The sequence below is a fragment of the Rana temporaria genome, chromosome 8 (genome assembly GCF_905171775.1).
Source record: "Rana temporaria chromosome 8, aRanTem1.1, whole genome shotgun sequence".
In the NCBI taxonomy this organism is placed as follows: domain Eukaryota; kingdom Metazoa; phylum Chordata; class Amphibia; order Anura; family Ranidae; genus Rana; species Rana temporaria.
This window is the reverse complement of record NC_053496.1, coordinates 119,186,348-119,199,171: the sequence shown is the minus strand read 5'-3', so window position 1 is coordinate 119,199,171 and position 12,824 is coordinate 119,186,348. Positions and strand designations below refer to the sequence as shown.

The 12,824-nt window shown below is 44.6% G+C and overlaps 1 pseudogene; it reads left to right on the top strand.

The window, feature by feature from the left end:
• The first annotated feature begins 7,004 nt into the window (after positions 1-7,004).
• On the top strand, positions 7,005-8,398 carry LOC120910707 (annotated as a pseudogene).
• The last annotated feature ends 4,426 nt before the right edge of the window (positions 8,399-12,824 follow it).

Sequence of the window (12,824 nt, the reverse complement as noted above, 5' to 3'; positions counted from 1 at the left end):
CTGCACATGTATATGCGCACTATTTTTTGTATATTTGAAAAAAAAAATGTTTTTATTAAATTATATAAAAAATAAACAGCTAATATTTACTAAGGCTGGGTTCACATCTAAGCCGCATGCAGCTGACAGCAAGGGGTCCGGTGCGTCCCCATTCACTGTTTCAGGTCTGATTTCAACACAAATTTTTGACTGCATTTGGACCTGAAATGGACGAAAAGATGCACTGGAGCCGCAGCGGAGATATCTCCTGCTATTGCAAATTGGATGTGAGAATCCGCATCCAATTCGCACTAGTGTGATCCCAGCCTAATACCACTAAACGCCTGAGTTTTTTTTTCCTACTGTGTTTGGTTGCTTCATTGTGCATTTTCAATGTATTCTGACACCTAGGCTGATCCACAGCTGGAAATGCATACAGCTGCAGGGCTTAAGCCATGACACTTACAGAAAGTGACATTTCACATAACCAACATGCTACTTACCCTGAGAAAGATCTGGGAGCTCTCTTCTGGTCAGAATGATTCTTCTTCACCTTCAGGCTTTTTGCATTCACACTACAACGTTTTGAATCGCGGGCAGAGGGCAGTGGGAAAGAAAAGGAGACTGACAATGAAAAGGAGCTACAGTTTCAGACAGTAAAAGCAAAATATTTTACAGACATTTTTAAGATAAATTCAGGGTTGTATATTGCTCATCGCTATATTTGTAGCTAGTTGTTATCACAGAAGCCTGATGAGGGGTCCTGCAAAGCTCAAAAACATCATAATAATTGAAAATGTGATTGCGCTGATGTTTAAATAAAAGTCTGGAAATTGTCAAAAAATCAAATGTGTGCAGGTGACTTACACTTACCGGACACTCTATTAGGTACACCTTGCTAGTACCGAATTGGACCCCCCTTTGCCTTCAGAACTGCCTTAATTCTTCATGGCATAGATTCAACAAGGTGTTGGAAACATTCCTCAGAGATTTTTGTCCATAGGGACATGATAGCATCACACAGGGCCATATTCTGAGAGAAGTTACGATGGAGTATCTCAGGATACTCCATCGTATCTCCCTTTTTTGGCCCGTGTATCTATGCGACTGATTCTTAGAATCATTTTCGCATAGATACACTTAAGATCCGCCATGTGTAAGTCACTTACACTGTCGGATCTTAAATGTAAGTACGCCGCCCGCCGCTAGATGGCATGTACGTGAAGGACTCATTTGCTTATGCAAATGAGCCTGCTATGCCGATTCCCGAACGATTTCGCGTTGCGTACCCGTCGCTAACGTCGTTTGCGTAAGCGGAAACTTACTCCTGCTATATGAGGGGGGGCGCGCTTAATTTGAATAGAAGCCGCCCCCTTGGAGATACGCGTGGCTACGCCGGGGCATTTACACTCCACCGCCCCAAACTACGGAGCAAGTGTTTGGGGAATACAGCACTTGCTCCTGTAGGTTGGGGCGGCGGAGTGTAAATGCCTTACGCGCAGCCCGCGGAATATTAGCAAGAATATGGGCCACAGTTGCTGCACATCCATGATACGAATCTCCCATTCCAAAAGGTGCTTTATTGCAGTGGTTTTCAACCTCAGTCCTCAAGTACCCCAAAACAGGTCATGTTTATCTTGCACATGTACTTTAAATCAGAGTCAATGGCTTGGTATTTTGGACAGCTATTTTATCTAAGAGAAATTCCCAAAACATGGCCTGTTGGGGGTACTTGAGGACTGAGGTTGAGAACCTACCACTCTATTGGATTGTGATCTGGTGATTGTGAAGGCCATTGGAGTACAGTGACCTCATTGTCATGTTCAAGAAACCAGTGGTGAGAGGATTTGAGCTTTGTGACATGGGGCATTATCCTGCTGGAAGGAGCCATGAGAACATGGGTACACTGTAGTCATAAAGGGATGGACATGGTCAGCAACAATACTCGGGTTGGCCGTGGTGTTTAACCACTTGCTGACGGCCGTACGACTATATACAGCCGCAGCGTGGTTCTAAATCTCCGGGAGGCCGTCTTTATACGGCCTCCGGGCCACTGGTGGGCATCACTGAGATGCTGATGCGCTTGCCTGGCGGCCCGCGATGTCTGCCAAGCACCTGCGATCAGCGGTTACAGAGACAAGGACGTGGATCTGTGTGTGTAAACACACAGATCCACGTCCTGTCAGGGAGAGAGGAGACCGATCTGTGTCCTTTAGGGACATAGGGACACAGATCGGTCACCTCCCCCAGTCAGTCCCCTTCCCCCACAGGTGGAAACACTATGCAGGGTACACATTTAACCCCTTCCTCACCCCCTAGTGTTAACCCCTTTAATGCCAGTCACATTTATACAGTAATAAGTGCATATTTATAGCACTGATCGCAGTATAAATGTGAATGGTGCCAAAAATGTGTCAAAAGTGTCCAATGTGTCCGCCATAATATCGCAGTTCCAATTAAAAATCGCAGATCGCCGCCATTACTAGTAAAAAAAAAAACAATTTATAATAATAATTCTGTCCCCTATTTTGTAGGCGCTATAACTTTTGCGCAAACCAGTCGCTTATTGCGATTTTTTTTGATTTTTTTACCAAAAATATGTAGAAGCCTAGACTTTTTTTCTAAATTGTCGCTCTTTTTTTGTTTATAGTTCAAAAAATATAAACCACAGAGTTGATCAGATACCCCCAAAAGTAAGCTCTATTTGTGGGGGAAAAAAGGACGTCAATTTTGTTTGGGAGCTACATCGCACGACCGCGCAATTGTCAGTTAAAGCGACGCAGTGCCGGAAGCTGAAATTTCACCTGGGCAGGAAGGGGGTGTATGTGCCCAGTAAGGAAGTGGTTAAACAATGCTCAACTGGTAATAAGAGGCCCAAAGTGTGCCAGGAAAATATCCCCCGCACCGTTACACCACAGCTTGAACTGTTGATACAAGACAGGATGGATCCATACTTTCATGTTGTTTATGCCAACTTCTGACCCCACATCTGAATATTGCAGCAAAAATCGAGACTTATGAGTACAGGCAACGTTTTTCCAATTTGCTATTGTCCAATTTTGGTGAGCCTGTGTGAAGTGTAGCCTCAGTTCCATGTTCTTAGCTGACAGGAGTGGCACCCAGTGTGGTCTTTGACTGCTGTAGCCCATCTGTTTTAAGATTCGATGTGTTGTGCATTTAGAGATGGTATTCTGCATACCTTGGTTGTAACAAGTGCTTTTTTTAGTTACTGTTGCCTTTCTTTCATCTCAAACCCATCTGCCCATTCTCCTCTGACATCAACAAGGCATGTTCATCCATATAACTCCCGCTCACTGGATATTTTCTCTTTTTCAAACCATTTTCTTTAAACCCTAGAGATGGTTGTGCGTGAAAATCCCAGTAGATCAGTTTTTGAAATACTCAGACCAGCCCGTCTACCACCAACAACCATGTCGGGTTCAAAGTCTCTTAAATCCCCTTTCTCCCCCATTCTGATGCTCAGTTTGAACTTCATCAAATCATCTTCACCACGTCTAGATGCCTAAATGCATTGACTTGCTGCCATGTGATAGGCCAATTAGCAATTTGTTTTACCAAGCAATTGAACAGGTGAATAAAGCAGCTGGTGAGTGTGTTTAACTGTTGTATGTTTTGCTATATCTTTGCCTGTGCTTGTCACTGGAAATTCATTGTGTGTTTGTTTTATCCTTTATGTATCAGATGAACAGTACTACAGAAGGCAATGTCACTTAAAAAGCTTCTAACATCAACTGCTGATAACTGCTGCTAAACTCAGTATGTAAAAGATGTTAAACTGAGATTTTTCACTGTTGTTTATGAGCTGTTTTCAGCGTTCAGAAGAGGTTTTTAACTGCCCTGTGTACATGAGGCCGATCTAGATGATATAACTTTGTAGATCCTTGTCAGGTTCACATTTAGATTTTAAATTCAACTAGAACTCATGGTATTGGCAGTAATACTTATGCTATGTTGTTGCATTTGCATTTAGGTATGCTCTATGTGTTTGTTTTTTTGTATTGTATTTTGTTTATTTTGTGTATTTGTTTATATTTCTTAAACTTTTTCAAAAAAATTAAAATCTGGCGGAAAAAAATACTTATGCCGTAAAACCATGGAGTAGCATTTATTATATTTGCGAGTACAGCAAATTATTTAAATGAAAGAAGTGCAGGACGTTCTACTGACTCCGGATGACATCTTATTTTCCAAAAAAAAAAAAGAAATTAGGGTCCTCTGGAACACAACTTGATACAGATCTGTTTTAGCAAAAAATAAATACATTTATTTCCCTTTTTACAGGTTTCCTGACTCTTGTAGAACTTCAGGCGTATTCTGTACTCTGTACTCTGCCAAAAGTCATTTGTTCTTTTTTTCTGAACATATGCAATTTTTTGTTATTTTATTTTTATTTTTACACATAACATTTTTTACTACGGCTTAGTAGCACTACTGGAGAAAGCATTCATTTGTTTATGGATGGGAACAAGATGCCCCCCTCCCTGCACTGAAGTTAACAAATATTTATTGTTTTAATGCAAAAAGGTAAAAAACTTTAAGGGCCAGATCCACGTAGCGTGGCGCATTGTTGAGTCCAGCGTAGCGTATCTCTGATACACTACGCCGCCATAACTTACAGCGTATTTTCCTTATCCTGAAAGAATTTGCGCCGTAAGTTACGGTGGCGTAGTGTAACTTTGGCGGCGTAAGGGCGCGCAATTCAAATGGATGTGATGGGGGCGTGTTTTATGTTAATACGTCTTGACCCGACGTAAATTACGTGTTTTTTTTACGGCGCATTCCCCGTCCGTGTGGGGTATCCCAGTGCGCATGCTCGAAATTAACCCGCAACAAGCCAATGCTTACTACGTGAACGTCATTCTACGCAAAGCCCTATTCGTGAACGACTTACGCAAACAACGTAAAATTTTCAAAATTCAACGTGGGAACGACGTCCATACTTAACATTGAGTAAGCCTCATATAGCAGGGGTAACTTTACGCCGAAAAAAGCCTTACGGAAACTACGTAAAAAAATGCGCCGGCCGGATGTACGTTTGTGGATAAGCGTATCTAGCTAATTTGCATACTCAACGCGGAATTGGACAGAAGCGCCACCTAGCGGCCAGCGTAAATATGCACCTTAGATCCGACGGCGTACTAAGACGTACGCCAGTCGGATCTAGCCCAGCTTCAGGCGTATCTTGTTTTGTGGATACAAAACAAAGTTACGCCAGAGCAAAATAGAAGTTACGCGGCGTATCAATAGATACGCAGTCGTAACTTCTTTGTGGATCTGCCCCTAAGTCTTTAGCGCCATTTTAAGCCTTGGTAGCCAACAAAGTCTACTCCCTTTCAAAATGGCTAGCTCCGGAGCTAGAAGTCCAAATATGTATATTGTGCCTTGCTTTTGAGGGTTCCTTAGGTGCTGCTGAAGAGGTTCAAAGTCTTTGGACTGCAAAAGCCCAAAGCTAAAAACGATGCTGCGCTTGGCTTACAGCACTCAACCACTAAAAATTAATTAAAAATTAATTAAAGCACAGATGATATTATTATAAATAAATAGAAAATATTAACGTAACCTACAATAAACAATAGTAACAACCAATGAGAATGGGGGGGAGAGGCTAGTGAGCTAGTAGCTCTATTTCTGGACAAGGAAAACTGACAGACTAGGGGTGCCACTGTCAACAAGAAGGAGGAACTCCAATTGTGGGAAATAAAGGGGGGCGGGACAGTGGGACCACTCTAGTGTGGTGAGTTGCAACAAATTTTAATAAAAAATAATTAAAAGAAGCATACTCACAAAAATTAATGAATAACACACATATAAAAACCAGGGGGAGGATGAGCCTGTAGTGACGGTACTGTCCTAAACACATGCAGCTAGATGAATGGATGAGCTGCTAGAGACACAGACTCAGGATCACTGTGCCACTGGCAGCTGGATGGGAGGCTGCTTTGACTACCTGGCTTGCATGATGTGCCTCGGTTTCCTCACTCCCAGAATTAATGGGCGATGGATGGTGTAGTCCACTTGGTGCTCAGGGTCACAGGACACATTTTGAGGGACCTTCTTTTTCCTCAGCTCGATCTTTGCAAGCACCCGTCAGTGTTAAATGGTTTATCTCAACCCTTTAACCGATACATCTGCAAAAGAGCTTGTTCTGTTAAAAAAGTTAAAGTTAGTTGTAACTTTAACAACCTTTCTACTGGTGGTTATGACTAAGGCCTTATAGGTTGAAACGCGTCAACCTTTCCTATTGCGTTTGTCTACTGTGGCTTGTCAATTGTTTAAGAGCAACAAACAGAGTGCGGATCATCTTTTCTTGATTATTCTACGCAGCCAGCGACTGTGGATCGAGTACGCGGGAGCTCTGCTTTCCATGTGATGTATGGGTAGTAGCACTGACTTTTTTGTTTATATTACCTTTCTACTGCCACATTGTAAAAAATGGCAGGGAGGCGAACATCTATTTCTGGAGTGCAGTTCATAACAGTCACTCAAGAAATAATGCATAGGCGGTCAGTGAGCCAATTAAGTGCTGTGAGCTTGAGCTGTCAGTAGATGATTCAGATACACTGTACAGAGCCCATCCAAACAACTCTGTACCATGTGATCACTGTGATGACCAATTACAGAGATCAAAAATGGAAATAGACTCTAGTTTACATTGCCAAGCCCTTCCCTTCCTTTTACAAGGGAGGAATTAATTAATGAATTATTCATTCATCACTAGAGGATCACAGGAAGCAGCAGCAAATTGTAGGGAATTTTACTAGTTTGTGAGATAATTTGTAACCCTTTCCCCACCTTCCTCTCCATTACATCTCAGCTCCATTCAGTCTCTGTATGTGATCTGCATGTTAACCCCTTCATCTCCTCATACCTCTGTGTGTAACCTGATGTGCTGTATCTAGTGTACCATTACCAAGCTCCATGCTTTAACCACCTCATTACCAGCATGTAGATTCATCTTTAAAAAATTTAGGCAAAGTCCGCACAGTCCTCCTTCTCCGGCGGCCATGGCACTTCCCGGCATTCCCTATGAGCGGCGGCTACTCATCATGACGGAGTCGTGGGAGAAGGAGCTGCAGGATTACAGGAAGAAGCTGCTGGAACACAGATATAGATGACTGGCTGAAGGAGTTAAGAAAGTAGTTAAAAGAACTCACCAAACAGTATGAAAAATCAGAAAATTACCTCAAGGCTCTGCAGTGTTGGACAGATTGTTGGTGAAGTTCTTAAACAGTTAACCGAATAAAAATTCATTGTCAAAGATCAAATGGACCAACTGAAACCTGGTACAAGAGTTGCTTTAGATATGACCAGATAAACACTAAAACCAGCGCTCATGACACTTAACCACATATTTGTGAGCGCTGGTGTTAGTGTTTATTTGTGTACAAGTGGTACTTCCGGGTACGATTTTTATCCTGCAGCTCTGGACTCTCTCACATTTATTCTCTTTAGAGATGTTTGTAACCTCCTGAATCATTTATTATCAGTCTAATCTTCATCCACCAGTTTAGCGCTAGTGTTTCTTGATGTTTTTTTTAGATATGACCACTCCCACCATTATGCGTTATTTGTCCCGTGAAGTAGATACTCTTGTGTATAACATGTCTCATGAGGATCCTGGGAATATTTCCTATTCTGAAATCGGTGGGCTCTCTGAACAGATCTGAGAACTCAGGGAGGTCATTAAACTCCCCTCACAAACCGAGAGCTGTTTCAGTGTGTGGGGATTATTCCTCTAAAGGGCTGCTTCATGGTCCAAGAGGTACCGGAAAAACACTCTTGGCAAGGGCTGTGGCCAGTCAGTTGGATTGCAATTTCTTAAAGGTTGTATCCAGCTCTATTGTAGACAAATACATTGATGAAAGCACTCGCCATATTAGAGAAATGTTCAATTATGCCACAGACCACCAGCTGTGTATAATTTTCTTGGATGAAATTGATGCCATAGGTGGTTGGCGGTTTTCAGAAGGTACTTCTGCTGACCGAGAAATTCAAAGAACTCTAAAAAAGTTGTTAAATCCGATGGATGGATTTGATACCTTGAATAGAGTAAAAATGATAATGGACACCAACAGACCAGACACTTTGAATCCGGCCTTACTACGTCCTGGAAGACTTGACCACAAAATCCATTTTGAACTTCCCAATGAGCATGTCAGGTTAGATATTTTGAAGATCCATGCTGGCCCCATAACCAAACATGGAGAAATAGATTATGAAGCCATTGTGAAGCTTTCAGATGAATTTAATGGAGAAGATCTTAGGAATGCCTGCACTGAAGCAGATAGGTTTGCAATTCCGGCAGATCATTACTTTGTTGTCCAGGAAGACTTCATGTAGGCTGCCTGAAAAGTTGCAGGTGTTGCTGGTGTCTAAACTAGATTACAATCCTGTTTAATGTGTGACAATGGATACATGGGTGATCTATGTGTTTTCTGTAAGAGCCGGTTCACACTTAGGCGGCACGACTTCACTGGCGACTCCGCATGACGTCCTGAAGACGACTTCAGTGGCGACCTGCAAAATGACCTCTGTATAGAAGTCAATGCAGGTTGCCCCGAGCCGCCCCCAAAGTCGTACAAGAACCTTTTTCTAAGTCGTAGCGACTTGCGTTGCTCCTATTAGAATGGTTCTATTGCATAGAATGGGACGCGACTCGTCAGGCGGCTGACGAGTCGCCTCAGTGTGAACCGGCTCTTAGAGGTTCTGTTGTTCCTCTAGGGCAGTGGTTCTCAACCTGGGGGTCGGGACCCCCTCGGGGGTCGAATGATGATTTGCCAGGGGTCACCAAATCCTGGGCTGTTCCCGAAGCCTGCACCACTCTCCCAGCCTTTTTGCGGCCGCCCAGCTGGGCTGTTCCTGGAGACCGCGGCCACCCACTCAGCCTCTTCACAGCTGCCCATTCAGTTCACGGCATGGCTGGGGGAAAAGAAACTAGAGGTCAGCTGACTGGTGAGGAATGTGAAGTGGAAGCGGCCGGAGGAGACCCTATCTCCTTATTTCGGCATAGGTGTCACTGCTACAAGACACCACAAAGTCTCGAGACACAGTGAATCCGGAGACAAAGTGAGTAAAACTACCTGTGATTATAGTTGCCATTAAAAGTCCCCACTACAGTTCTCAGATCAGCAGATGCCCTTGAACAAGAGCACGTAAGTTGGCTAATCAGAACTCCCCCCAACATTGCCACTCATCCGAACTCCCCGCCAGCACTTCCACGCATCCCGTTCCCCCGCCAAGGAGTAAGATAAGAAAGAAAATTGAGAATACATAGAAGGGAGAGGAAAAGAAGGGGAGGAACAAAGAAAAGAGAAAGAATAAGAGTGCAATAAATATGGCTAGAAAGAGGGATTGGGGGGGGGGGGGGGTCCGGAAAAGAAATTAGGATAGAGAGAGATAAAAGGGAAAGAAAGGAGAATAAAGAGAAAGAGTGGTACAAATTAAAATGTACTATAAGGGGTTTATTACTGTTCGAAAGGAAGGGACTCAGGGAGCACTAAATGTCTGTGGGTTAGGGGCGTAAATTACTTGTCTTGCCTTGGGTGCTGACAACACACGCTACGAAAATTATTTTACTGTTGGGGGTCCCCACAACTTGGGAAATTTTATCAAGAGGTCACGGCACTAGAAGGGTTGAGAACCACTGCTCTAGGGTATGGTTGTTATTAAAAGTACATACAACATAAAAAAACAAGAAACAAGTTTTTTGGCAACATTTTTTATCACTTTGGGGTGTATGCTTTGCAAAAGGAGGTAATTTAGGGTATTCATACTGTTTTTCCATTATAAATTGATATCTTTTCTAACAGAATGTAAGGGAACAGGGCCGGGGATAAGGGGTGGACCGGAGAAAGGGGGCAGAAAATGGACATAGGGCAGTAAATCAATTCTAGGGCATGCATTACCAGTGGGGAGGGAGTGCAGTTCCACATCCTTGCCATGGCCGCTAGATGAACATTGCCACAGCCCAGGTTCCGTGCCACCATCTTCAGTGATGTCACTAAATGCCTCTTTTGGGTTCAAGCAGTCAGCTCTCAATGACATTCACCAGCTCTGCTGACCAACCACTGTGTGTCCCAGATCCTGAAGCCTCCTGGACTCATTTACACAGCCAGGGGTTTTGCTAGGTGGGAAAAAGACCAGGGGCTTCAGCCCAAAGGTAAATTTGATAACACCTTCCACATTTTAAAGTAAGTCCAGCCCAAGCCCAGCATCATGGGAAGGGGGAGGGTTAGGCTTAATTGCTGGTTGCTGCCTGGTTCACCAGTGCCCATTAATTCAGCCCGATCAATGCAGTATGACCAATGCCCATCAATGCAGCCTCACCTGTGCCCATCAATGCAGCCTCATCAGTGCCCATTAGTGCAGCCTGATCAGTGCCCATCAATGCAGCCTCACTAGTGCTCATCAATGCAGCCTCATCAATGAAGCCTCACAAGTGCCTATCAACTTAGCCCCACCAATGCAGCCTGATCAGTGCCCATCAATGCAGCCTCATCATTGCCCATCAATGCAGTCTCATCAGTGCCCATCAGCTTAGCCTTACCTGTGCTCATCAATGTAGCCTGATCAGTGCCCATTAGTCCAGCCTCACCAGTGCCCATAAGCACAGCCTTGCCAGTACCCATGAACTCAGCCTTGCCAGTGCATGGGGAGAGGAGACCCGCTGGTTTACACAGTGCGGGGATCTCCCATTTACCCGGCACGGCCGTTGTCACACTAAGTCCTGCCTCCTGAATCGACTCCTGTGATGGAAATCACACGTCTTGGCATTGGACCAGTGTGACGTCGGGGCTTTGTACGGCACTCGGCCGTGATGGGTCAGCGGGAGATCCCTGCTCTGTGTAAACTGGTGGCATTCACCCACCTTCTCTTCAGAGGCAGCCTGTGTACCTGCCCAGGATTTGCCCTGCAAAGCGGCCCCAGGGCAGGGGGCCAATAGCCCTGAGTCCCCGCCAACCCCAGGCCTTGGGCCTCAGGGCTAATAATTGTCATTGAGTAATACGAGACTGGGGGCTTTTTTGGGAACCCACTCTGGGCTATAGCCCTGGTCAGCCCCCGCCCCCTCCTGACGCCACTGCACACAGCTCTGAGGTCCATAGTCCGTGAGTGGGCCTTGTATTTGGTGCAGTGTGCAGGCAGCCTGTTCAAGTCTATCAGAACACAGATGCTCATCCCAGTTTGACAGATATGCAGATGCATGGCCCAGAGTGCACACTTTCTGAGTATGTGGCCATGCGCCCGATAACCGGCCCCAATTTAACAGGCATGTGGGTGAGCGGCTCCCTATGCATACTGTGTACTATATCCCCAAAGACTTGAATGGTCCACCTGCATGCATACCATGGCAGCTAGAGCTGCATAAACACCCCCGCCCCCCCCCCCCACATGAACTGTGAGCCTCAGCTCCCCTATGAATAAGGCCTTAAAACCCAGCTCTGGAATTCCTTTATCAGAGGGTGGGAATGGCTGAATAAACATAAGACAACTGCGATTGGCTGTGACAGTGTTCACATGATTGGAAGCCAGTCCCTTCAACTCCTGATCATTAGAGGTGAGCTCAGGTGTGTTTGGACACAAGTCTGAAGCCACCTGAGCTATTCCACTGAGAAACTGTAAAAGGGGCATGTCTAGGTGCAGCTGTAAGAGAAAAGGAAATCCTCCATTGCCGATGCGTGGTTGTCAGCTTTGACAGTTTCCTGGCAGGATAGCTTAGGCAGGGTTCAGACTCCCACCTGGACCCACCTGAGCGCATTCCTGCCGAGCATTACTAAAGGCCAGGGGCTGTTTACGACAGCTCGGTCACTGTGCTGGCAGCTCTCTTTCAGCACAAAAATCTTGGCTGCCCCTGGGTACATAGGGGGTGGGCATTACAGCCAGCAAGAGGCTAAACAGCTGCTGAAAGTGCTTAAAGTGATTATATAGAGAAAAGAGAAACTGCTGCTCCAGGTGAGTGCACTCAGCAATCAGTGTCCTCTCAGAAGCGTGGGTGCAGGCAATGCACAGAGCGAAGACTGGAGAAAAAGACTGGACAGCCGCACTTCCACGAAATTCTTAAAATGTTGCTTTTAATAGTAAAAAATGGAAACAGCACTACACGTCACAGCAAAAAGTGGGGTGGATAGCTGATGCGTTTCGCACTGGGGTATCAGCGCTTAGTCATAGCTTTGACTAAGCGCTGATACCCCAGTGCGAAACGCGTCAGCTATCCACCCCACTGTCTGCTGTGACTTGTAGTGCTGTTTCCATTTTTTACTATAAAAAGCAACATTTTAAGAATTTCGTGGAAGTGCGGCTGTCCAGTCTTTTTCTAAAGTGATTATATAGTTGTTGTTTTTTTTTTTATTAAAAACATGTTATTAATGTAAGTGGGTTGCAATTGAAGTAGTTAGATGCTGCCCCGAATGGGAGAGTGAGGGTTAATGTTTTCCCAATTCTTTGGGATTGGTGGGTTTTCTTTGGGTGCAACCCACTGATCCTGTTTTAAAAAAAATGGACTTTTAAAAGAGACTTTTTCAAAGAGTCTGGAGCAACGAGTCCAAAAGGGAAGAGAGTCAGGGAGTCACTCATGAGGGGTGAGAGAATGTCACCTACTGCTGCAACTACCGTAATGTAGAAGGTAATCGAGACTCTACTTTTGCAGGTATGCCAGGGCAGCACATAGACTGGGTTAGGATTAGGGATGTATGAAGCTAGAATGTTCTTGCATGTTGGACTTTGTAATATGTTGTACTTTTTCAAGTATAGCTTTTGAAATCTTGTTTTCTCCTGGTCTTAAGTTACTCAAGGGGTGTAATGCATGTAACCGACTCCTTTCTATAGCA